The 24,496-nt window shown below is 42.9% G+C and overlaps 1 pseudogene; it reads left to right on the top strand.

The window, feature by feature from the left end:
* Positions 1-24,496, top strand: part of LOC115186583 (zinc finger protein 721-like) — a 61,787-nt pseudogene that overhangs the window by 17,373 nt on the left and 19,918 nt on the right.

Raw genomic sequence — 24,496 nt, 5'->3', positions numbered from 1 at the left:
TGCACAGCGCGATATCAACACTGAGCATATTGGACTGTTTTTCTCCACTACATCACCGTATTCCTGCTGTTAGCTCTGGACCATTACACCAGATAATCGCAGCTAGCTAGCTGCCACCGAGTGGCCCAGCCCCATCTCCCGGCCTGCTCAGTGGACCCTATGATCACTCGGCTACACAGCTGATGCCTCCCAGACTCTTCACTAAGACGACTAATAGCCACTACATCACCGGATTCCTGCCGTAAGCTCTGGATCTTTGCACCGGATTGGCTATAGTGGCTAATTCCCTTGTCCCGAAGCTAGCACCAGTTAGCCTCGAGCCAGGCGCATCTCCCGGCTAGCAAACAAAATTACTCCAGCTACAATACCTCTTTTGCCAATTGGCCTGGACCCTTTGTCGACACGGAGCCCCGCCGATCCATCACGACTGGTCTGCCGACGTAATTCCGTCCAATGTGCCCTCACCCGGCCTTTGCCAGACGTCGGTGATGCCCTTGTCCCGAAGCTAGCACCAGTTAGCCTCGAGCCAAGTGCATCTCCCGGCTAGCGTAGTAATGACTACCTAACGGCTTCCCTGTTTCATATATTCCTGTTCACTGGACCCTATGATCACTTGGCTATATAGCTGATGCCTGCTGGACTGTTATTTTATTTTGTTGATCCGTCAGCCCCAGCCTCGAACTCAGGCCCCGTGTGTAGTTAACTGACCCTCTCTGCCCATTCATCGCCATTTTACCTGTTGTTTTTGTCTTAGCTGATTAACTGTGGTCTTACCCGTTGTTGTCTTAGCTAGCTCTCCCAATCAACACTTGCGATTGCTTTTTGCCTCGCTTTATGTCTCTCTAATGTCAATATGCCTTGTATACTGTTGTTTAGGGTAGTTATCATTGTTTTATTTTACTGCGGAGCCCCTCGTCCCACTCAACATGCCTCAGAGAGCTCTTTTGTCCCACCTCCCACATGCAGTGACCTCTGTGGTGGTTCATTTCTTTACTATCAAATGAGGAGAGACAAACTTCACACAAGTCAGAGTTATACTTAAACTATATCTTTAATAATAAGAGCTTTGCAATAGCAATGACTTATCAACGATTCACCATTTTCTAATGATCCGTTGAGAGTGGCAAAACAAAAGTACAAAGATCTTTTATAGCCAAGATACACCCCTTTCAACCTACATGACGAACAACAGATACATTGAATGGTCACAAGGTTAAGATTTGTATGAAAGATATCTATAATACATAGCAGACAGCATCTGCTGTGTCAACAGTTTTCATTGTATAGACCAGTGTCTGTTCCTCCTACTCCAAACTGGAACCGTCTCTTCCTGGTACGGTATAGAATAGAACCATTAACCCATGTTCTCTGGAATGCTCTTTAGGTTTTATCACCCAAAGACATCGTAAATCTCCTCTGTCAGTGTTATCTCATAGAGGCCCATCCTCAGTAGAACACACACACAATAGTTTACAGAATACTCTATTCTGTCGAATAAAACAACAATTATAATGCAATACAAGCATTATAAAATAATCTTGCAATTTCCCTGACACTTCACCTAGCATAACTGGTGCCTCCAGAGATGCAACCTCTCTTATCGTCACTCAATGCCTAGGTTTACCTCCACTGTACCGCACCCTGCCATACCCCTGTCTGTACATTATGCCTTGAATCTATCCTACCACGCCCAGAAATCTGCTCCTTTTATTCTCTGTTCACAACGCACTAGATGACCAATTCTGATAGCCTTTAGCCGTACCCTCATCCTACTCCTCTGTTCCTCGGGTGATGTAGAGGTTAACCCAGGCCCTGTGTGTCCCCAGGCGCTCTCATTTGTTGACTTCTGTAACCGTAAAAGCCTTGGTTTTATGCATGTTAACATCAGAAGCCTCCTCCCTAAGTTTGTTTTACTCACTGCTTTAGCACACTCCGCAAACCTTGATGTCTTTGCCGTGTCTGAATGAATCTCTCCAGAAATGTCTCTCACTGTTGCCGCCTGTTATAGACCCCCCTCAGCTCCCAGCTGTGCCCTGGACACCATATGTGAATTGATTGCCCCCCATCTATCTTCAGAGTTTATTCTGTTAGGTGACCTAAACTGGGATATCCTTAACACCCCAGCCGTCCAACAATCCAAGCTAGATGCCCTCAATCTCACACAAATTATCAAGGAACCCACCAGGTACAACCCTAAATCCGTAAACATGGGCACCCTCGCTGATATTATCCTGACCAACTTGCCCTCCAAATACACCTCTGCTGTTTTCAATCATGATCTCAGCGATCACTGCCTCATTGCCTGCATCCGTTATGGGTCCGTGGTCAAACGATCACCCCTCATCAATGTCAAACGCTCCCCAAAACACTTCTGCAAGCAGGCATTTCTAATCGACCTGGCCCGAGTCTCCTGGAAGGATATTGACCTCATCCCGTCAGTAGAGGATGCCTGGTTATTCTTTAATTATAATTTCCTCACCACCTTAAATAAGCATGCCCCTTTCAAAAAATGTAGAACTAAGAACAGATATAGTCCTTGGTTCACTCCAGACCTGACTGCCCTCAACCAGCACAAAAACATCCTGTGGCATACTGCACTAACAGCTCCCCACCCCCCGCAGCTACTTCCCCAAGCCTCCCCAGCTTCTCCTTCACCCAAATCCAGATAGCTGATGTTCTGAAAGAGTTGCAAAACCTGGACCCGTACAAATCAGCTGAGCTTGACAATCTGGACCCTCTCTTTCTAAAATTATCCACCGCCATTGTGGAAACCCCTATTACTAGTCTGTTCAACTTCTCTTTCGTATCGTCCGAGATTCCTAAAGATTGGAACGCTTCCGCGGTCATCCCTCTCTTCAAAGGGGGTGACACTCTAGACCCAAACTGTTACAGACCTATATCCCTGCCTTTCTAAAGTCTTCGAAAGTCAAGTTAACAAACAGATCACTGACCATTTTGAATCCCACCGTACCTCCTCCGCTGTGCAATCCAGTTTCCGAGCTGGTCACGGGTGCAGCTCAGCCACGTTCAAGGCACTAAACGTACAGTGAGTGAAAAAAGTATTTGATCCCCAGCTGATTTTGTACGTTTGCCCACTGACAAAGAAGTGATCAGTCTATAATTGTAATGGTATGTTTGTTTTGAATAACAACCAAAAAATCCAGAAAGAAAGCATGTCAAAAATGTAGTACAAGGATTTGCATTTTAATGAGGGAAATAAGTATTTGACCCCTCTGCAAAACATGACTTAGTACTTGGTGGCAAAACCCTTGTTGGCAATCACAGAGGTCAGACGTTTCTTGTAGTTGGCCACCAGGTTTGCACACATCTCAGGAGGGATTTTGTCCCACTCCTCTTTGCAGATCTTCTCCAAGTCATTAAGGTTTCGAGGCTGACGTTTGGCAACTCGAACCTTCAGCTCCCTCCACAGATTTTCTATGGGATTAAGGTCTGGAGACTGGCTAGGCCACTCCAGGAACTTAATGTGCTTCTTCTTGAGCCACTCCTTTGTTGCCTTGGCCGTGTGTTTTGGGTCATTGTCATGCTGGAATACCCATCCACAACCCATTTTCAATGCCCTGGCTGAGGGAAGGAGGTTCTCACCCAAGATTTGACGGTACATGGCCCCGTCCATCGTCCCTTTGATGCGGTGAAGTTGTCCTGTCCCCTTAGCAGAAAAACACCCCCAAAGCATAATGTTTCCACCTCCATGTTTGAATGTGGAGATGGTGTTCTTGGAGTCATAGGCAGCATTCCTCCTCCTCCAAACACGGCGAGTTGAGTTGATGCCAAAGAGCTCCATTTTGGTCTCATCTGACCACAACATTTTCACCCAGTTGTCCTCTGAATCATTCAGATGTTCATTGGCAAACTTCAGATGGGCATGTATATGTGCTTTCTTGAGCAGGGGGACCTTGCGGGCACTGCAGGATTTCAGTCCTTCACGGCATAGTGTGTTACCAATTGTTTTCTTGGTGACTATGGTCCCAGCTGCCTTGAGATCATTGACAAGATCCTCCCGTGTAGTTCTGGGCTGATTCCTCACCGTTCTCATGATCATTGCAACTCCACGAGGTGAGATCTTGCATGGAGCCCCAGGCCGAGTGAAATTGACAGTTATTTTGTGTTACTTCCATTTGCGAATAATCGCACCAACTGTTGTCACCATCTCACCAAGCTGCTTGGCGATAGTCTTGTAGCCCATTCCAGCCTTGTCTACAATCTTGTCCCTGACATCATTGGAGAGCTCTTTGGTCTTGGCCATGGTGGAGAGTTTGGAATCTGATTGATTGATTGATTGCTTCTGTGGACAGGTGTCTTTTATACAGGTAACAAGCGGAGATTAGGAGCACTCCCTTTAACCTCTATGGGCTAGGTGGGACGCAAGCCCACCCCTTAAAACATATTGGAACGAGAGTACCCAAACATGCACTCGCGCGCCAGAGTAGTATTGGCCATCCGCTTATGACCAACGTTCCAAGTCTCTTGTTCGGTCAGTTTTCACAGTAGAAGACTCAAACCACTTTGCAAAGACTGGTGACATCTAGTGGATGGCGTAGGAAGTGCTCAATGATTAATAAGTCCCTGTGTGTTTCAATGGCATAGGCTTAAAAGTCATTCAACACATCAGGTATCCACTTCCTGTCAGAATTTGTCTCAGGGTTTTGACTGCCATATGAGTTCTGTTATACTTACAGACACCATTCAAACAGTTTTAGAAAATTCAGAGTGTTTTCTATCCAAATCTGTTAATACAGTGCATATCCTAACTTCTGAGTTGGTGTAGGAGGCAGTTAGAAATGGGCACATTTTTTTCAAAATTCTCAATACTGCCCCCTAGCCCCAACAGGTTTTAAGATTGTGCTCCTAATCTCAGCTCGTTACCTGTATAAAAGACATCTGGGAGCCAGAAATCTTTCTGATTGAGAGGGGGTCAAATACTTATTTCCCTTATTAAAATGCAAATCAATTTATAACATTTTTGACGTGTTTTTCAGGATTTTTTTGTTTTTATTCTATCTCACTGTTCAAATAAACCTACCATTAAAATTATAGACTGATCCTTTCTTTGTCAGTGGGCAAACGTACAAAATCAGAAGGGGATCAAATACTTTTTTCCCTCACTGTATCATAAACGCCATCGATAAAAGACAGTACTGTGCAGCCGTCTTCATCAACCTGGCCAAGGCTTTCAACTCTGGCAATCACCCTATTCTTATGGGCAGACTCAAATAGCCTTGGTTTCTCAAATGACTGACTCGCCTGGTTCACCAACTACTTCTCAGACAGAGTTCAGTGTGTCAAATCGGAGGGCCTGTTGTCCGGACCTCTGGCAGTCTCTATGGAGCTACCACAGGGTTCAATTCTCGGAACGACTCTTTTCTCTGTTCAACGATGTTGCTCTTGCTGCGGGTGATTCCTTGATCCACCTCTACGCAGACGACACCATTCTGTATACATCTGGCCCTTCTTTGGACACTGTGTTAACAAACCTCCAAACGAGCTTCAATGCCATACAACACTCAATCTGTGGCCTCCAACTGCTCTTAAATGCTAGTAAAACTAAATGTATGCTCTTCAACCTGTCGCTGCCCGCACCCGCCCGTCCAGCATCACTACTCTGGACGGTTTTAACTTAGAATATGTGGACACCTATAAATACCTAGGTGTCTGGCTAGACTGTAAACTCTCCTTCCAGACTAATATTAAGCATTTCCAATCCAAAATTAAATCTAGAACCGGCTTCCTATTTCGCAACAAAGCCTCCTTCACTCACGCTGCCAAACATACCCTCGTAAAACTGACTATCCTACCGATCCTTGACTTTGGCGATGTAATTTTCAAAATAGCCTCCAACACTCTACTCAGCAAACTGGATGCGGGCTATCACAGTGCCATCCGTTTTGTCACCAAAGCCCCATATACTACCCACCACTGCGACCTGTATGCTCTCGTCGGCTGGCCCTCGCTACATATTCGTCGCCAAACCCACTGGCTCCAGGTCATCTGTAAGTCTATGCTAGGCCGCCGTCACTCAGCTCACTGGTCACCATAGCAACACCCACCCATAGCACGCATATCTCACTGGTCATCCCCAAAGCCAACACCTACTTTGGCCGCCTTTCCTTCCAGTTCTCTGCTGCCAATGACTGGAACGAATTGCAAAAATCGCTGAAGTTGGAGACATATCTCCCTCACTAACTTTAAGCATCAGCTATCTGAGCAGCTTACCGATCGCTGCAGCTGTACACAGCCCATCTGTAAATAGTCCATCCAACTGCCTACCTCATCCCAATGTTTTTATTTACTTTTTCTGCTCTTTTGCACACCAGTATTTCTACTTGCACATCTATCACTCCAGGTTTCATTTGTTAAATTGTAATTACTTCGCTACTATGGCCTATTTATTGCCTTACCTCCTTGCTACATTTGCACACACTGTATATAGATTTTTCTATTGTGTTATTGACTACGTTTGTTTACTCCATGTGTAACTCTGTTGTTTTTTTGTCGCACTGCTTTGCTTTATCTTGGCCAGGTCACAGTTATAAATGAGAACTTGTTCTCAACTGGCCTACCTGGTTAAATAAATAAATAAAATCTTAACTTTATTGATAACACCCAAATGGATACGGTCATTAACGCGGTTCTTCAATAATTACACACAATTCTTAATGCTTTAGCAAACATTATATTAAACAGGACATTCAAATATCCTTACAATTATAATCCAAAGTAGTGTGCAATGCACTCATAAGCAACCTGGAAATGGAGGTTACTCCCCTGAGGTTTCCCCCATTCACATTCAGAATACAATGTGAAAAACTAAAATCTTTGCTCACCATTTTTGCTCCAGGCAGATATAGTACTTCCATAACTATCGGTTTCCTCATTAGCAGGGAGGAGTTTCTGCAATCAAATTGCCCTCGTGCCGCAATTGTAGCAAACACAGAAAGGGGCCTATATTGGAGACCAAAAGTCGTCTGGCACACTGCTTAGGATTTCAACAACATGACTATCTTATTTCTAGCCTACAATCATCTATGTTACTACTAATGTGAAAAGACAAAATGACTATTCTTGCTCATTTTAAGACAATTGTTCAATAATTTTAACATTCATTACAGACGTCACTTTTACAGTGGATTTCCGCTGTCGTGGGCTTTTAATCATATGTCTGACTTTGTTGTTCACACAGGAGAGAGAACTAACTACCATGGGTCCTCTGGGGAGCCTCAACAACCTCATGATGCTGACAGGACAGAGAAGAGTCTCTCCAGATCAGAACTCCTCAAGAAACACCAGCAGAGACCCACAGGGAAGAGAACTCACTGCTGCTCTGACTGTGGGAAGAGATTCACCTCCTCAGCAGGCATTAAAATTCATCAGAGAATCCACACAGCACAGGAGAGAGACCTTATAGCTGTACTCAATGTGGGAAGAGTTTTACTCATTCAACCAACCTGATAACACACCAGAGAACACACACAGGAGAGAAACCTTATAGCTGTGTTCAATGTGGGAAGAGTTTTTCTCGATCTTGCTCTCTGACTCTACACAAGAGAATACACACAGGAGAGAAACCTTATAGCTGTGATCAATGCGGGAAGAGTTTTATTGCATCTAGCAATCTTACTATACACCAGAGGACACACACAGGAGAGAAACCTTATAGCTGTAATCAATGTGGGAAGAGTTTTATTACCTCTAGCAATCTTACTCTACACCAGAGAACACACACAGGAGAGAAATCTTATAGCTGTGATCAGTGTGACAAGAGATACTCTGATAAAAGATCTCTGATCAAACATCAGAAAATACATGAAGGAGTTGTTTCATGATATCTATGAAATAATGTCACAATGTTTTAACATTGTAGTAGGTGTATTTTAAGGTATTTCACAATGTAGAATGTTTTAACTAAGCGTTTGACCCTGTTCTATTGATTTCAACATGATATGGATATTAGCCTCAGGGGAAAAATCCAGGCTCTGAATTGAAAGAGTACTATTTATGAGATTTAACTAAAAGTGACTAACAAAAAAAGAGCTGTGTTACACTTACCACGTTGGTGACCCACTTGAATCACAATGTAGCTAGCTGTTTTCTACAAATTGTCCTCTAACCAGGGATGTACACATTATTCCCAGATTCCATGTGATTTTTGAGCTGTTTAGTTTTAAGAGGACGTGCAACCTCATCTCCCTCCTCTCGCACAATTGATTTCAACATGATATCGATGAGTTATGACAAATGTGTTGCATTCCTTTGTTTACCGACCCCTACATTTAAATGCATCATTCCAAAATGTAGCTGACTGTCTTCTGCAGGTTGTCCTCTAACCAGCGAGGTAAAATATATCTCCCATTTCCATGTGTTTTGTTTAGTTGTGTTAGTTTCAACCTGATTTCCCCCCCCCCCCCCTAATTGATATCAATGATTTATTGGTGCTTGTGCAATTTATAAGGTGCTTGTTTAAATAAATTCAAGTAATATGATTATTGTGGGAGATGTTTGTGTATATTGTGTATATAGGGAAGGTGTTTCACCTGAGCTGGTCCAGGTTCTATTTAAGAGTGTCTGGCCCAGTGCTCCAGTTGTCTTGATACATGTGGAGAGTCAACACCTTTAGTTGCTCCACCTTTTTGGTTTGCTTCCTGTCTTTAAGTTTGGTATGGGTTTTTCTTTTGTTTGCCTCTTCTTGGGCAGATTTAGTGTGTCTCATGGTGGGTGTCTTTTAGGTCCCAGTTGTTGTTACTAGTCAACTTCCAGTGGACACCCCCATAGTGTCTTTCAGAGCCCCTCCTAAAAAGCAAGCCTTTATTTTGGGTTGGTTGTTGCATCCAATTAATATTTTAATCAATGGCATTTCCTTAGTCTTTCAGTTGTTAATCTTCTGTTTGTTGTGTTTTTTTTGATGTTTCATGATGTTTCTATATGATAACAATACAGTAATATATTTAATATGATGTACAATATTCCATGATGTTTCTCTATGATAACAATACAGTAATATATTTAATATGATGTACAATATTCCATGATGTTTCTACATGATAACAATACAGTAATATATTTAATATGATGTACAATATTCCATGATGTTTCTATATGATAACAATACAGTAATATATTTAATATGATGTACAATATTCCATGATGTTTCTATATGATAATAGAGTAATATATTTAATATGACATATACCATTTTTTAACAGTTTCACTAATTCATTTTAATTAACTTAATCATTATGATTCAACGTCTCACCTCATACTGTATTGGAGCAGCAGCAGCTGACTGCCCAGTTCAACATCAGTTCACCGTCCCACCTCATACTGTATTGGAGCAGCAGCAGCTGACTGCCCGGTTCAACATCAGTTCACCGTCTCACCTCATACTGTATTGGAGCAGCAGCAGCTGACTGCCCGGTTCAACATCAGTTCACCGTCTCACCTCATACTGTATTCGTTAACTAACTATTTAACTTTGATGGGGAGAACATCCACACCCTAGAGGACGTCACCATGGGACTTGGGGCTCTGCTACGGCTGGATTTTTATTTTCTCTTAAATTTCCCCAAAATGTCAGAAAAACACTTATGTTGTTAAGTGACTGAGTTCTGGGGATCAGAGGAGTTGGGGTGAAGTTACCAGGGCCGGTCATAAAGATGGAGAACTTCCTAACATAACTAAGTGGATATGATATACACACTAAAGCTGAAACATCTGTATTTAGCATCAAGTCTACAATGTTGTTAGTTTACCTATGAATCATTTTTTATGTTTTTATTGTACATCCTTATTTTGTAACTGTCATGAAAAGCAGTATACAAAGTAAATGTATTATTTATTATGATCTGACATGTCTGCAGAAATGTTGCAATTTTGTAATGTGTTTTGTTTGGTAAATTGTTTTGTAAATATTAATTCACATTTGTGGTGCAACTAAATAAACAATTAATTATTTAAATCAATACTGTCAATATTGTTAGATGGGCTAACGAGCTAGACGTGCTAACGAGCTAGACGTGCTAACGAGCTAGACGTGCTAAAGTCCAAACTCAAAACATAAATGGAAAAAACAAAGACAGTAACACCATAAGAGAATTTTTGTTGGACAACTTTGCTCACCACCAACAGAAAGCTTCGATTTGACATTATAATCAACTACAATGCTTCACCTCCTACAATATAAACATGGTGTCTACTGACTGTCAACAATTAAAAACAGGAAAAAACATATTTCTAAATATATATTTTTCTACAACCTTATTTTTTTTAAACTCACTAGCTTCTAGAACTCTCATCACCCCAATCAGGAACCAAGTCGTCCAAAAAAGGAAAACACAATCAGAAACCAAGTTGTCCTTACCACGGACATGTCTGATTTCAAGAGGAAACTCCTGCAATATCCGTAGTAACTTTCCACCTCACTGCGGAGCTTCTCTCTCTTTTCAGGGTTCACTAGATAGGCATGTTGTTGGATCGGGGCCCAGTCCCCAATGTCATGTTCTAGTACATTTGGGTTGGCACATCTGAGAATGAACCCTGATATTCTAATAGCAGGGCAACAATGTCAATATAATTGTACCAAAAATTGTCAGTTGGTTGCATAAATAAATATTTGGTTGCATAGTCCTTTTTTCAAAGTATTTTAATTACATTTTTCTAGGTGGGATAGCCCCAATGTCAAAACACAGTTTTAACATGTACAAATCAATAACAAAAATGCAGAAACAGTTTGTGATAAATTGAAAACCTAAACATAACATGTGCTATATACACAAACATCTGCCACATTAATCATATTACTTTTTAAGCACAAGCACCAAAAACGCTGTTGTTTTGACAAGTAGCAATAAATCACTGATATCAATAAGGGGGGAAATCAGGTTGTACGTGATGTTGAAACTAACACAACTAAAAAACACATGGAAATGGGAGATATATTTATTATATATTACACAACTCTTTAAATGTAGGGGTCCCTAAACAAAGGAACGCAACACTTATTTGTCATCACTCATCGCTAAAATCATTTGTGTGACAGGAGGGAGATGAACTCTTCCCACATTGAGTACAGCTATAAGGTTTCTCACCTGTGTGTGTTCTCTGGTGTGATATCAGGCTGCTTAGCCGAGTAAAACTCTTCCCACATTGATCACAGCTAAAAGGTTTCTCTCCTGTGTGTGTTCTCTGGTGTATCTTCAGATGGCTATATTGAACAAAACTCTTCCCACATTGATCACAGCTAAAAGGTTTCTCTCCTGTGTGTATTCTCTGGTGTATCTTCAGATAGCTAGATTGTACAAAACTCTTCCCACATTGAGTACAGCTATAAGGTTTCTCTCCTGTGTGGATTCTCTGATGAATTTTAATGCCTGATGAGGTGAATCTCTTCCCACAGTCAGAGCAGCAGTGAGTTATCTTCCCTGTGGGTCTCTGCAGGTGTTTCTTGAGGTGTTCTGATCTGGAGAGACTCTTCTCTGTCCTGTCAGCATCATGAGGTTGTTGAGGCTCCCCAGAGGACCCATGGTAGTTAGTTCTCTCTCCTGTGTGAACAACAAAGTCAGACAGATGATTAAAAGCCCACAACAGCAGTAATCCACTGTAAAAGGTGATGCCAACAGCGTAGCCATGATGTTGTACAACAATTGATGTCTAATGAATGTTAAAATTATTTGACAATTGTCTTAAAATGACCAACAATAGTCATATTTTGTCTTGTTTTCACATTATTAGTAACATCGATGATTGCAGGCTAGAAATAAGTTAAAGTTGTTGAAATCCTAAGCAGTGTGGCAGACGACTTTTGGTCTCCAATATTGGCCCCTTTCTGTGTTTGCTAAAATTGCGGCACGAGGGCGATTTGGTTGTAGAAACTCCTCCCTGCTAATGAGGAAACCACTAGTTATGGATGTAGTGTATCTGGTAATGAGGAAACCACTAGTTTTGGATGTAGTATATCTGCTAATGAGGAAACCACTAGTTATGGATGTAGTATATCTGCTAATGAGGAAACCACTAGTTATGGATGTAGTATATCTGGTAATGAGGAAACCACTAGTTATGGATGTAGTATATCTGGTAATGAGGAAACCACTAGTTATGGATGTAGTATATCTGGTAATGAGGAAACCACTAGTTATGGATGTAGTATATCTGCTAATGAGGAAACAACTAGTTATGGATGTAGTATATCTGGTAATGAGGAAACCACTAGTTATGGATGTAGTATATCTGGTAATGAGGAAACCACTAGTTATGGATGTAGTATATCTGGTAATGAGGAAACCACTAGTTATGGATGTAGTATATCTGCTAATGAGGAAACCACTAGTTATGGATGTAGTATATCTGCATGGAGCAAAAATGGTGAGCAAAGATTTTAGCTTTTCACAATGTATTCTGAATATTACAGCGCAAGATCAGGAGTGCTACTCAAGGAAACTCACATTAAGCTCTGTGTCTATTCACTAATTCACCACCGTGGGGAAAACTCAGGGGAGTTCTCATAGGCTGACAGCAAAAATAGCCTCCATTTCCAGGTTGCCTATGAGTTCATTTCACACTACTTTGGATTATAATTGTAAGGCTCGCTTGAATCACCTGCTTAATATGTTTGTGTTATTGTCGCAAATCAACTGCTTTATACTTAAAAAACACCTCAACCAATAAAATGCTCTTTGGCTAGCTTTAACATCAGCCTGACAATGAGGGTTTGTACACCAAGTGTATGCCAAATTGGCCCATAACTTCACCTAACAACAACACAGACCTACTGTAGGACCCATAACTTCACCTGACAACAACATAGACCTACTGTAGGACCCATAACTTCACCTGACAACAACATAGACCTACTGTAGGACCCATAACTTCACCTAACAACAACATAGACCTACTGTAGGACCCATAACTTCACCTAACAACAACACAGACCTACTGTAGGACCCATAACTTCACCTAACAACAACATAGACCTACTGTAGGACCCATAACTTCCCCTAATAACAACATAGACCTACTGTAGGACCCATAACTTCACCTAACAACAACACAGACCTACTGTAGGACCCATAACTTCACCTAACAACATATACCTACTGTAGGACCCATAACTTCACCTAACAACATAGACCTACTGTAGGACCCATAACTTCACCTAACAACAACACAGACCTACTGTAGGACCCATAACTTCACCTAACAATAACATAGACCTATTGTAGGACCCATAACTTTATCTAACAACAACACAGACCTACTGTAGGACCCATAACTTCACCTAACAATAACACAGACCTACTGTAGGACCCATAACTTCACCTAACAATAACACAGACCTACTGTAGGACCCATAACTTCACCTAACAACAACATAGACCTACTGTAGGACCCATAACTTCACCTAACAATAACACAGACCTACTGTAGGACCCATAACTTCATCTAACAACAACACAGACGTAGGACTATAAATCATTTAATATTTCAGGTGAAACATGGAAACTAAAATGTCTTTGTCATGACATTTCATAACCTGATCACCAGATAATTTTGTGAATAATCCCACTAGGCTACTCTGTGATGTGTTGTCATTCTAAATGTCCTGAATAAAGGAAAATAGCTCTGTGTGTTGTACAATAGCCTATCCATCAAGGAACAGTTCTTTACACATTGAGATAAGTCTCTCTGTTTCCAAACAGACTAACGAGACCCTACTGTAAATCAAGCAGACAATAACACATTATAAACATCAATTTGTTAGGGATGTTGGATCCAACATGGAGCACGGCATAACTGTCTTTACCAGAGTAATGAATGAAGAAGCACTTTGATTGTTGTTGCATATCGTGATGTTTGTCATTCAGAAAATGATTTCCTGGATCAGCTGATGATAGTTGAACATGTGACTGTAACTAAACATCTACAGTATTAAGTATTATGTGTAATTATTGAAGAACCGCATTAATGACCATTTGGGTGACTCTTGGTTAGAACCACTGGATTTAGCAAACTGAAATGATTTAGGATTTATTTTTTTTCCTTCAGGGAACAGTAATTATAATCAAAGTTACACTCCCTTTCAGTCGGTCAACTTCGGTACAACATACTATGGGGAAATACAATCATTCCCCATGCTGACCCAAACAGATACTAAATGAAACGGCCCCTGGCAGACCACCCAGACCTGACCCCGCAAGATTGTTGTCAATTTATTAATTGTCTTTTGTTTGAAACACTCCTGTCAATGTTGAGTAAAGACACACACCTAATTAAGCATATAGAAGTAGGACTAGTCTACCTGGTTACACATATAGAAGTAGGACTAGTCTACCTGGTTACACATATAGAAGTAGGACTAGTCTACCTGGCCTGTGTGCAAATGTAGGCCTATAAATGTGCCCATTTGGGGATGTTTGATAGTATTTCTGATTGTCTTAACGCACCACCACTAATGAATTGTGGAGCTTCTCAAAGGAATTTTGTCTTCATTTTCAAACAACACGTAAACAAAGTCTAATCAAAATCATTTGCCGATGACAATAGTTCCTCAAAGTATTTTAGTAAAATATTTCCAGCTCTCGTCCTTTCGATAACCACTCAGCATAAAAAGGGAAACATGTAATTCTCTGATCCTGTGGAAATGTCATAAAATACCTGATTACTTCTTATCCTTTGCAGAAATAGCCTACAGCTGTGTCTGTCCAGAACTCACTGGAGCAGGAAACTGAGGGTGTAGAATATTTTATACAATGTTGCAAGCTTGCTATCCGAGTTTCACTGACCCAGTTGATAGTTGATATAATGTTTCAGGTTTGTTGTACACAGGCCATGTGCAGCCAAAGTGATTTCTAGGATATTTATTTTTATCACAATATTTTCTGCCTGCAGAATGCAGGTCAGGTCATGTTGACGACTGGCTCCCTCTAGGTCAGGTCATGTTGACGACTGGCTCCCTCTAGGTCAGGTCATGTTGACGACTGGCTCCCTCTAGGTCAGGTCATGTTGACGACTGGCTCCCTCTAGGTCAGGTCATGTTGACGACTGGCTCCCTCTAGGTCAGGTCATGTTGACGACTGGCTCCCTCTAGGTCAGGTCATGTTGACGACTGGCTCCCTCTAGGTCAGGTCATGTTGACGACTGGCTCCCTCTAGGTCAGGTCATGTTGACGACTGACTCCCTCTAGGTCAGGTTACGTTGACGACTGGCTCCCTCTAGGTCAGGTCATGTTGACGACTGGCTCCCTCTGGTCAGGTCATGTTGACGACTAGCTCCCTCTAGGTCAGGTCATGTTGACGACTGGCTCCCTCTAGGTCAGGTTACGTTGACGACTGGCTCCCTCGTCATTTGTGTGTCTTATTTATTTAATCAAACAGCGTGCTTAAAGCATCAGACAAGTTCAGTACATATAGTTGATTTTATAGAAACACATGGGGCGAATGGTAGAAAGAACAGATGACTCTTGGTTGACCAAGATGTATTTTAGTTGGGGACAGCACTAGAACATGATGTTGGGGCTCCCGAGTGGCGCAGCGGTCTGCATCTCAGTGCTTGAGGCGTCACTACAGACACCCTGGTTCAAATTCAGGCTGTATCAAAACCGGCCGTGATTGAGAGTCCCATAGGGCGGCGCACAACTGGCCCAGCGTCGTCAGTCATTGTAAATAAGAATTTGTTCTTAACTGACTTGCCTAGTTCAATAAAGGTTACGTTTAAATAAAAATAAAAAAGTGTTTCATGACAAACCATTTTTTACAAATCCGTCAAGGCACCAACTTTGAGAAGGGTTTAAAACAAAGGTTTCAAACCAATTCATGAATGTAATTAAATCTAGGTATGTCTTGCCTTTAATGTAATGGCATGAAAAAAAATTGGCTGAATATTATACAATGACTTATCAACAGCTCTAACAATTTGCCTCCACAGGAAATCTACACTGGCAGTTATAGAATATACTATATAGCCTAGAAACCTGGTTAAACTATCATTATGACATCATGGATGAATTCTAGAATATACTATATAGCCTAGAAACCTGGTTAAACTATCATTATGACATCATGGATGAATTCTAGAATATACTAGAAACCTGGTTAAACTATCATTATGACATCATGGATGAATTCTAGAATATACTATATAGCCTAGAAACCTGGTTAAACTATCATTATGACATCATGGATGAATTCTAGAATATACTATATATCCTAGAAACCTGGTTAAACTATCATTATGACATCATGGATGAATTCTAGAATATACTATATATCCTAGAAACCTGGTTAAACCATCATTATGACTTCATGGATGAATTCTAGAATATACTATATAGCCTAGAAACCTGGTTAAACTATCATTATGACATCATGGATGGCCAGTCCTTGTATTCATAGTGCAGTGAATTCAGGGGGAGTGTAACGATTGTCGTCGGGAGACGAGGAAGCGGACCAAAACGCAGCTGGGAGCGAATACATGTTTATTTAACACACTAGAATTAAACATGTACACAAAATCAAGGAAAAACTGCCAATACGTTACGTGCTCAAATAACAGAGGCAACAACCCACAAACATCGTGGGGGAAAAGGAACTTAAATGTGATTCCCAATCAGACTTCACAAGCGACAGCTGTCTGATTGGGAAATCACCCCCGAGCCCAACATAGAAATAAAACACAAAGAAAGGCTATAACCAAAACATAGAAAATAAAGCATAGAAATGCCACACCCTGACCAAAATAGCAGAGTTCACCTGGTCAGGGCGTGACAGTACCCCCCCTCCAACGGTGCGTACTCCCGGCGCACCAACCTAAAGTCTATTAGGGGGGGGGACCCGGGTGGGCGCCTCACCCTCGGTGGAGGCTCTGGCCCCGGGCGTGTTTCTCCCCCTGCCTCCACCCTAGCCCTACCCCTCTGGCCCGGACTGGACCACTGTGGAGCGGCATGCTCAGGCTCCGGAGCGGAGCCGTCGACCGGAACAGGATTGGGCACCGGTGGACCAGACACGGGCCGTGCCGGACTGTGGACACGCACCGTGGGCTTGGTGCGGGGAACAGGGACGGGCCGGACAGGACTGTGGACACGCACCGTGGGCTTGGTGCGGGGAACAGGGATGGGCCGGACAGGACTGGGGACACGCACCACTAACCTGGTGCGGGGAGCAGGGACGGGCCGGACAGGACTGGGGACACGCACCACTAACCTGGTGCGGGGAGCAGGGACGGGCCGGACTGGGGACACGCACCACTAACCTGGTGCGGGGAGCAGGGACGGGCCGGACAGGACTGGGGACACGCACCACTAACCTGGTGCGGGGAGCAGGGACGGGCCGGACAGGACTGGGGACACGCACCACTGACTTGGTGCGGGGAGCAGGGACGGGCCGGACAGGACTGGGGACACGCACCACTAACCTGGTGCGGGGAGCAGGGACGGGCCGGACAGGACTGGGGACACGCACCACTGACTTGGTGCGGGGAGCAGGGACGGGCCGGACAGGACTGGGGACACGCACCACTGACCTGGTGCGGGGAGTAGGGACGGGCCAGACAGGACTGTGAACACGTACTGGTGACCTGAAGCGTGGAGCCGGTTTAGCCACTCGTCCTGGCTGGATGCCCATCCTAGCACGGCATGTGCTGGGCATGTCCACCGGACGCACCGGGCTGTGCGGACGCACTGGCGACACAGCGCGCAACTCCGCTTCCCATGGCTTGGTGCGGGGAGCAGGGACGGGCCGGACAGGACTGGGTACACGCACCGTGGGCTTGGTGCGGGGAACAGGAACGGGCCAGACAGGACTGTGAACACGCACTGGTGACCTGAAGCGTGGAGCCGGTTTAGCCACTCGTCCTAGCTGGATGCCCATCCTAGCACGGCATGTGCTGGGCATGTCCACCGGACGCACCGGGCTGTGCGGGCGCACTGGCGACACAGCGCGCAACTCAGCATACCATGGCTCCTCCTCCAGATCTTCCCTCTGCAGGTCCTCAATCAAACGCCTCATCTCCTTCTCTTCCTCCGCCGTCATCCCCCACGAGAGCAGTGGTCTGGGCTCTTCCTCTGCCCTTCCGGACCACCCCATTAGCCCCCCCCCAAAATTTTCTTGGGGCTGTTTTCCGGGCCTCCTCGACCGCCGCCTGCGACTCCGTCTACCGGCTGGCTTTTCCTCCTCGACCTGGGAGTCCGTCCGCCAGGGTCCTTTCCCCGACATGATCTCCTCCCAGGTCCAGAACTCGTTTCCCTCGCGAGCCCATCTCTCGCGCTCCTTTTCCTCCCGCTGCTTGGTCCTGGTTCGGTGGGTTGTTCTGTAACGATTGTCGTCGGGAGACGAGGAAGCGGACCAAAACGCAGCTGGGAGCGAATACATGTTTATTTAACACACTAGAATTAAACATGTACACAAAATCAAGGAAAAACTGCCAATACGTTACGTGCTCAAATAACAGAGGCAACAACCCACAAACATCGTGGGGGAAAAGGAACTTAAATGTGATTCCCAATCAGACTTCACAAGCGACAGCTGTCTGATTGGGAAATCACCCCGAGCCCAACATAGAAATAAAACACAAAGAAAGGCTATAACCAAAACATAGAAAATAAAGCATAGAAATGCCACACCCTGACCAAAATAGCAGAGTTCACCTGGTCAGGGCGTGACAGGGAGGCCCTGAGCTGAACTCAAACCTGGGTCCAATGACTGTCAAGCCAACACCTTATAACTGTTACGCCAAGATGTCTGAACTTCTTGAAGAGGTCGCTAGGTGTTGAGTTACGGTTGCTACAATAGCTTTCTCTATGAATTTCAGAGTGGTTACACTCCTCCTTCCCCCATCCCTCAGCTGTTTACCAAACCAAGCCTCTGGGCAGCCATTTTGTTGCTGTTTAAAAAACCCACACAACCCAGCAATCTGCAGTTCAAACAATAACAAAGCTGTCATTCCACCACTGTTTTGGTTTTAAGATGATTATGGGGTTGGAGAAATGTAACTACAGACAGACCTATGGATGCAAGGACTGACCATCCATGATATCAACATTATAGTTTTAACCATGTTGAGGCTATACAGTGTTGATTTACATTGTTTCTAAACATTGGAGTAAAAAAAGCTTATTTGGGGTTCTGATGGGGTACAACAGTTGAACTAAGCTCATGAGGCATGTGTTATATTCTTCAAGAATCAATGGCTATAAATAACTAATATAAAAGTCACAATATGGATGTAGCAATTGCATATTTCCCCTTTAACACCAAACATCAGTTCAACAACTGCAGAGTTTGTGCCTCTGTATCTAAGACAGTACTTACTAGTGTTAATCAGGGAACGGTTTCTCAAACCCATCTTATTGCTAAGTTCACCGTTAGAACCACTGGACGCCTTAAGATGCGTTTGGGAAACCGGGCCCAGATGTCCAGTTTCCTCCTCTTTCGATGTGACAGTGATCTCCTCATCTTTCACTCCATAAACTGCATCCTCCTCCTCTTTCACTCTGAACTCGTCTTTTTCTTCTTTCACAGTAACGGCCTCACCCTCTACTTCTTGTTTTACTGTGATGTTCTCTTCTTTAGCAGGAGGAGAGTAGCTCAGTAACCGCATGGTTGTGAATGTTAGCTAGCTAGGCTAATGCTAACTTAACCAACCTGCTAGCTGAATAATAACAACAACACCGTAAATATTAAATTAAATCTGATAACTAACTAGACGACAGAAGTGGGTTTAAAACACAGTGGCTAATATACACTAACGCGTCTAAAGAGCTTTATTGGTTCGGCTATTTTGTCTAGCAAACTACCGAGGAGGCTGAATAACTATTGTTGCTGTTGAAAGAAGCGTTCCGTCCACTACATTATACGTCACACCAACAGCATTACCTTAAATTCCCAGACCGCCATCTGCTGACTGGAGTGGGTAACGCAGTTGAGTAAAATGTATATTTTATTGTCAGACAAAAAGTTAAAGGGTAGGAATAAGGGACGTCGCTGGTACTAAAATATTCATTAGCCCCCCCTAAATAAATCAATATCAGTCAATATATTTTTTCTGTGATTTCTTTTTTTCGTCAACGTCGCATCTTAAACTTCATATCAGGCAGGCACTAGGATCAGGGGAGGCTGCTGCTGCACTAGTGACTGTTAGACTTTCTTCAGCAAAGATGGCGGACAGAAATACTAGGAGAGAGGGGTACCTCTACACAGAACTGAACTGGATCAAAGATGGCGGACAGAAATACTAGGAAAGAGGGGTACCCCTACACAGAACTGAACTGGATCAAAGATGGAGGACAGAAATACTAGGAGAGAGGGGTACCCCTACACAGAACTGAACTGGATCAAAGATGGCGGACAGAAATACTAGGAAAGAGGGGTACCCCTACACAGAACTGAACTGGATCAAAGATGGCGGACAGAAATACTAGGAAAGAGGGGTACCCCTACACAGAACTGAACTGGATCAAAGATGGCGGACAGAAATACTAGGAGAGAGGGGTACCCCTACACAGAACTGATCTGGATCAAAGATGGCGGACAGAAATACTAGGAGAGAGGGGTACCCCTACACAGAACTGAACTGGATCAAAGATGGCAGACAGAAATACTAGGAGAGAGGGGTACCCCTACACAGAACTGAACTGGATCAAAAATGGAGGACAGAAATACTAGGATGGAAGCAAATGTAAGGGATTATAGCGTCATAACGAATCATGCAGAAACATGTACAGTTGACAGGAATGTTAGTTAATGTAGAGACAAACGATTATGCTTTTTTTTATCGTAAAGTTCATTTACGAAAATCGCGATTTAGCAAGCTAGCTGACATGCTAACATTAGCCAACTAGCTGACTAGTTAACATTAGCCAGCTAGCTGACTAGCTAACATTAACCAGCTAGCTGACTAGCTAACATTAGCCAGCTAGCTGACTAGCTAACATTAGCCAGCTAACTGACTAGCTAACGTTAACCAACTAGCTGACTAGCTAACATTAGCCAGCTAGCTAACTAGCTAACATTAGCCAGCTAGCTGACTAGCTAACTTTAGCCAGCTAGCTGACTAGCTAACATTAGCCAGCTAGCTGACTAGCTAACATTAGCCAGCTAGCTGACTAGCTAACATTAGCCAGCTAGCTGGGCTAGCTTTATGGGTGTTATGACATGAGTATGAAATTGTCATTCTGGTTGTTTTAGGGACTCCTGAAACAACCAGCAAACCAGGCTGTCGTTTTGTGAAACAGTGAATGTATAGAATCTAGTTAGCTGAAGAATTTAGTGCAAATTGAATGTACAATTGTGTAAGCTTGCCTTGCTGATATTTGCCATGCAGATAGATGAAATAACGTAGCTAGCTATGTTCTTGCATATTGTGCAGTGGATGATTATAATACCTGTATGTCTATGGATGTGTAGCTAGCTATCTAGCCGATCTGTGTATGGACCCAAACGTTTGGTATACATATTAGTTCAGAACCTACGAACCTCAGCTATCATAGCCAGTTGTATCAACTTCAAAACAGCCTGAATGACATTAATGAAGCCTATGGATTGAGTAGAATATAATATCATGTTGTGCCAAGGATGCAAGTCGTATATACATGTAGTTATTACCATGCATGAGATCCCCACATTGTAGCCTGTACATTTAATATATTCACTGATCATGTACTCTACCTTGGCAAATAAAGGTGCAGTTTAGGTATGAATGTCTTTGAGATTATTTTTCAGTCATATCCAATACCATGAGTATCAAATTCCAGTCTTTGAATGACGCTGTGTCTGCATGTATGTATTACAATTATACACTTCAACAGTGTTTACCAATCTTGGTCCTGGGACATCAATGGTTACACATTGTAACTAATAGACTAGAAACAGGATTTAACTAGTTAATTCATATATACAGAAATATAATGTTAAATAACAGAACACTACACTTCCTATGCATCATGTAAATACTCTAACACTGGTTCATCTCAACATCTAATGTCCTTCATCTGCATTGATCTGATAAACACAGGATAGGTGGAGTATTTCATCACATTACACTTCATTTCAACCAGTAGAGAATGTGAAACGCTTTATTGAAAAGCTCATTATCCAAGTGTTATAAATACAAGTTCAATCTGTCCTTCAATGCACATCTGTTGTGCATTATAAAAACAGAGGAAGAAAGAGGAGGTGGTGAGAGAGGTGTAAAAGACAGAAAGGGAAAGAGGTAAGCACATAGGAGCAGGAAAGGCAGCACATGATTAATGAATCACAGTGCTACCTAAATATTCTCTCAGTTCACCACAATTACATAATAGTGTCTCTCGTCGGCACAAAGGTTATTTAAAAGCAGGTGAGGTGGTGATGATGGGACTGGGGGTTGGCATCCTCTCACATCAAAACATACCTGCAGACGAGAGACAGATGGAGAGAGAGAGCATGTTTAAGCCTTGTGTTTTTATTTTTTATTCTAACATTGTTAGTCATCAATCAGGAGGTGAAATGCAAAGCTGACCTTGGATCATTAACTCTGGGACTACTGCATCTCTATCTATATTTCAATGGAAAGCATCTCTTTAATAATACTTCCTGTATAATATAAACTGACCTGGGATCATTAACTCTGGCACTACTGCATCTATATCTGTATTTCAATGTAAAGCATCTCTTTAATAATACTTCCTGTATAATATAAACTGACCTGGGATCATTAATTCTGGGACTACTGCATCTCTATCTGTATTTCAATGTAAAGCATCTCTTTAATAATACTTCCTGTATAATATAAACTGACCTGGGATCATTAACTCTGGGACTATTGCATCTATATCTGTATTTCAATGTAAAGCATCTCTTTAATAATACTTCCTGTTGACCTGACCAAGTGACCTCTCACCTCTGATCATGCTGTGCCCTCTATGTAGCCAGTTCAGATGCAGGAGGGGTTCACCGACACAGCTGATATAACCTAGAAGATTTAGGGAGAAGGGGAGAGAGGGATGAAGTGAAGGAGAGAGACTGTTATTGAGAAAATAAGGTAGTTAAAGCGACAGTGTTCAACAGGAATCTGTGTGTGGCCTCACCTGGTGTCCACACCACACTAAGTGGCTGCAGAGTACTTTATGCTGAAAAACATGAACGGACCCACAAGGACAAACAAGATAGTGTAGTTATAGAAATAATGAAGTGTCTTACTATTCTCCATGGTTGGCCCTCCTGCCTATTCGATCGAAGGTGGAAGGAGCCACAGTTATATACCTGAACCTGATTACTACACAACACAATCCATCAATCAGATAGATACATGAGTGTGTAGGTGTGGGTTATAGGGTGTCTAATTGTTCTACATTTTTTCAATATGGGTGATTTAAAATAGCCCGTTTTGTTTTTTGCACAGACATCACACCCTTACCTAAACAGCACCCTCACCTGAGAAGTATAAATCAAAGGGAGAGAAACTGTGAATTGAATAACTGCAGTTGACATAGCTCAGTAAATGGAAGAATACTCTTATTGCAATGTGAATGGCTCTTAAAAGAGCCTTTGGTTGTGCATAGTGACGTCTATGGTGTTGCCAGGGAACAACACCCTCTTTGAAGAAGTAGGAGGTGAAGATCTCATGCACACGGATTGCCTCTCTTGCTGCGTTGTTGGACCCCATCCTTGAAACATCCTGCAGAGCAGCAGACTCCTCCTCTGGCACACGGCGGTGAGCTGCAGATTCCCTCCTGGTCCTCGTGTCCATCCTCATGAAGTTACACAGGACACAGGTAGCCTTCACACACCTGAATTCCTCCAGGAGGCAGTCCTAGATGACCCTGGTCACCCAACCTTGCAGTGCCCTACACGGTAACTGTAGGCAATCGTTTTGAGGGAATCTCCAGTTACAAGGTATCTGTAGGAATATGGAAGACAATGTAATTATTAGACTGTTATATCACCAGGTCATTGTGGATTACTAAAGTATAATATCCCTGATAACAAATCATGATAACATTGGATTGATAGATGCATGGGCACACATATGTACATGTGTAGCATGTGACAATAACAGGATCATATCAAGGATGGCATCACAAATGAATACATAAATACCACTTGAAGCTTGATGATGAGTTGATCATTTGAATCAGCTGTGCAGTGTGAAGGCAAAAACAACAATGTGCCCCTCTGAGTCCCCAGGACTGAGAACCACTGCTCTTCATTGGGACCTCTTCATATGTAGACTGGCTTTCATAGAGCTCTTTATCTGAGAACAGAAAACCTCACAAGAAACAGACTTCATTATAGTCAAATTACACCACACTGAATATTATGTTACTATTATCTCCGTCCTCACTTCTTGGTGACAGGAACTACACAAAAGTACCTGCCCTATCCAGAATAGCCTCCTCTCTCACTGACAGTTGGGGCTGCTATCCTTTCACCCTCCTCCATGGCTGTTAGCTAGCTACCTTCAAATGCATTTGGAGTTTGTTTTTTACAGTGATAAATACATCAAGATAGCTAGC

Source organism: Salmo trutta, unplaced genomic scaffold (assembly GCF_901001165.1).
Source record: "Salmo trutta unplaced genomic scaffold, fSalTru1.1, whole genome shotgun sequence".
Classification (NCBI taxonomy): Eukaryota; Metazoa; Chordata; class Actinopteri; order Salmoniformes; family Salmonidae; genus Salmo; species Salmo trutta.
The sequence above is the reverse complement of the archived record's forward strand: the minus strand, read 5'-3'. Positions and strand labels throughout refer to the sequence as shown.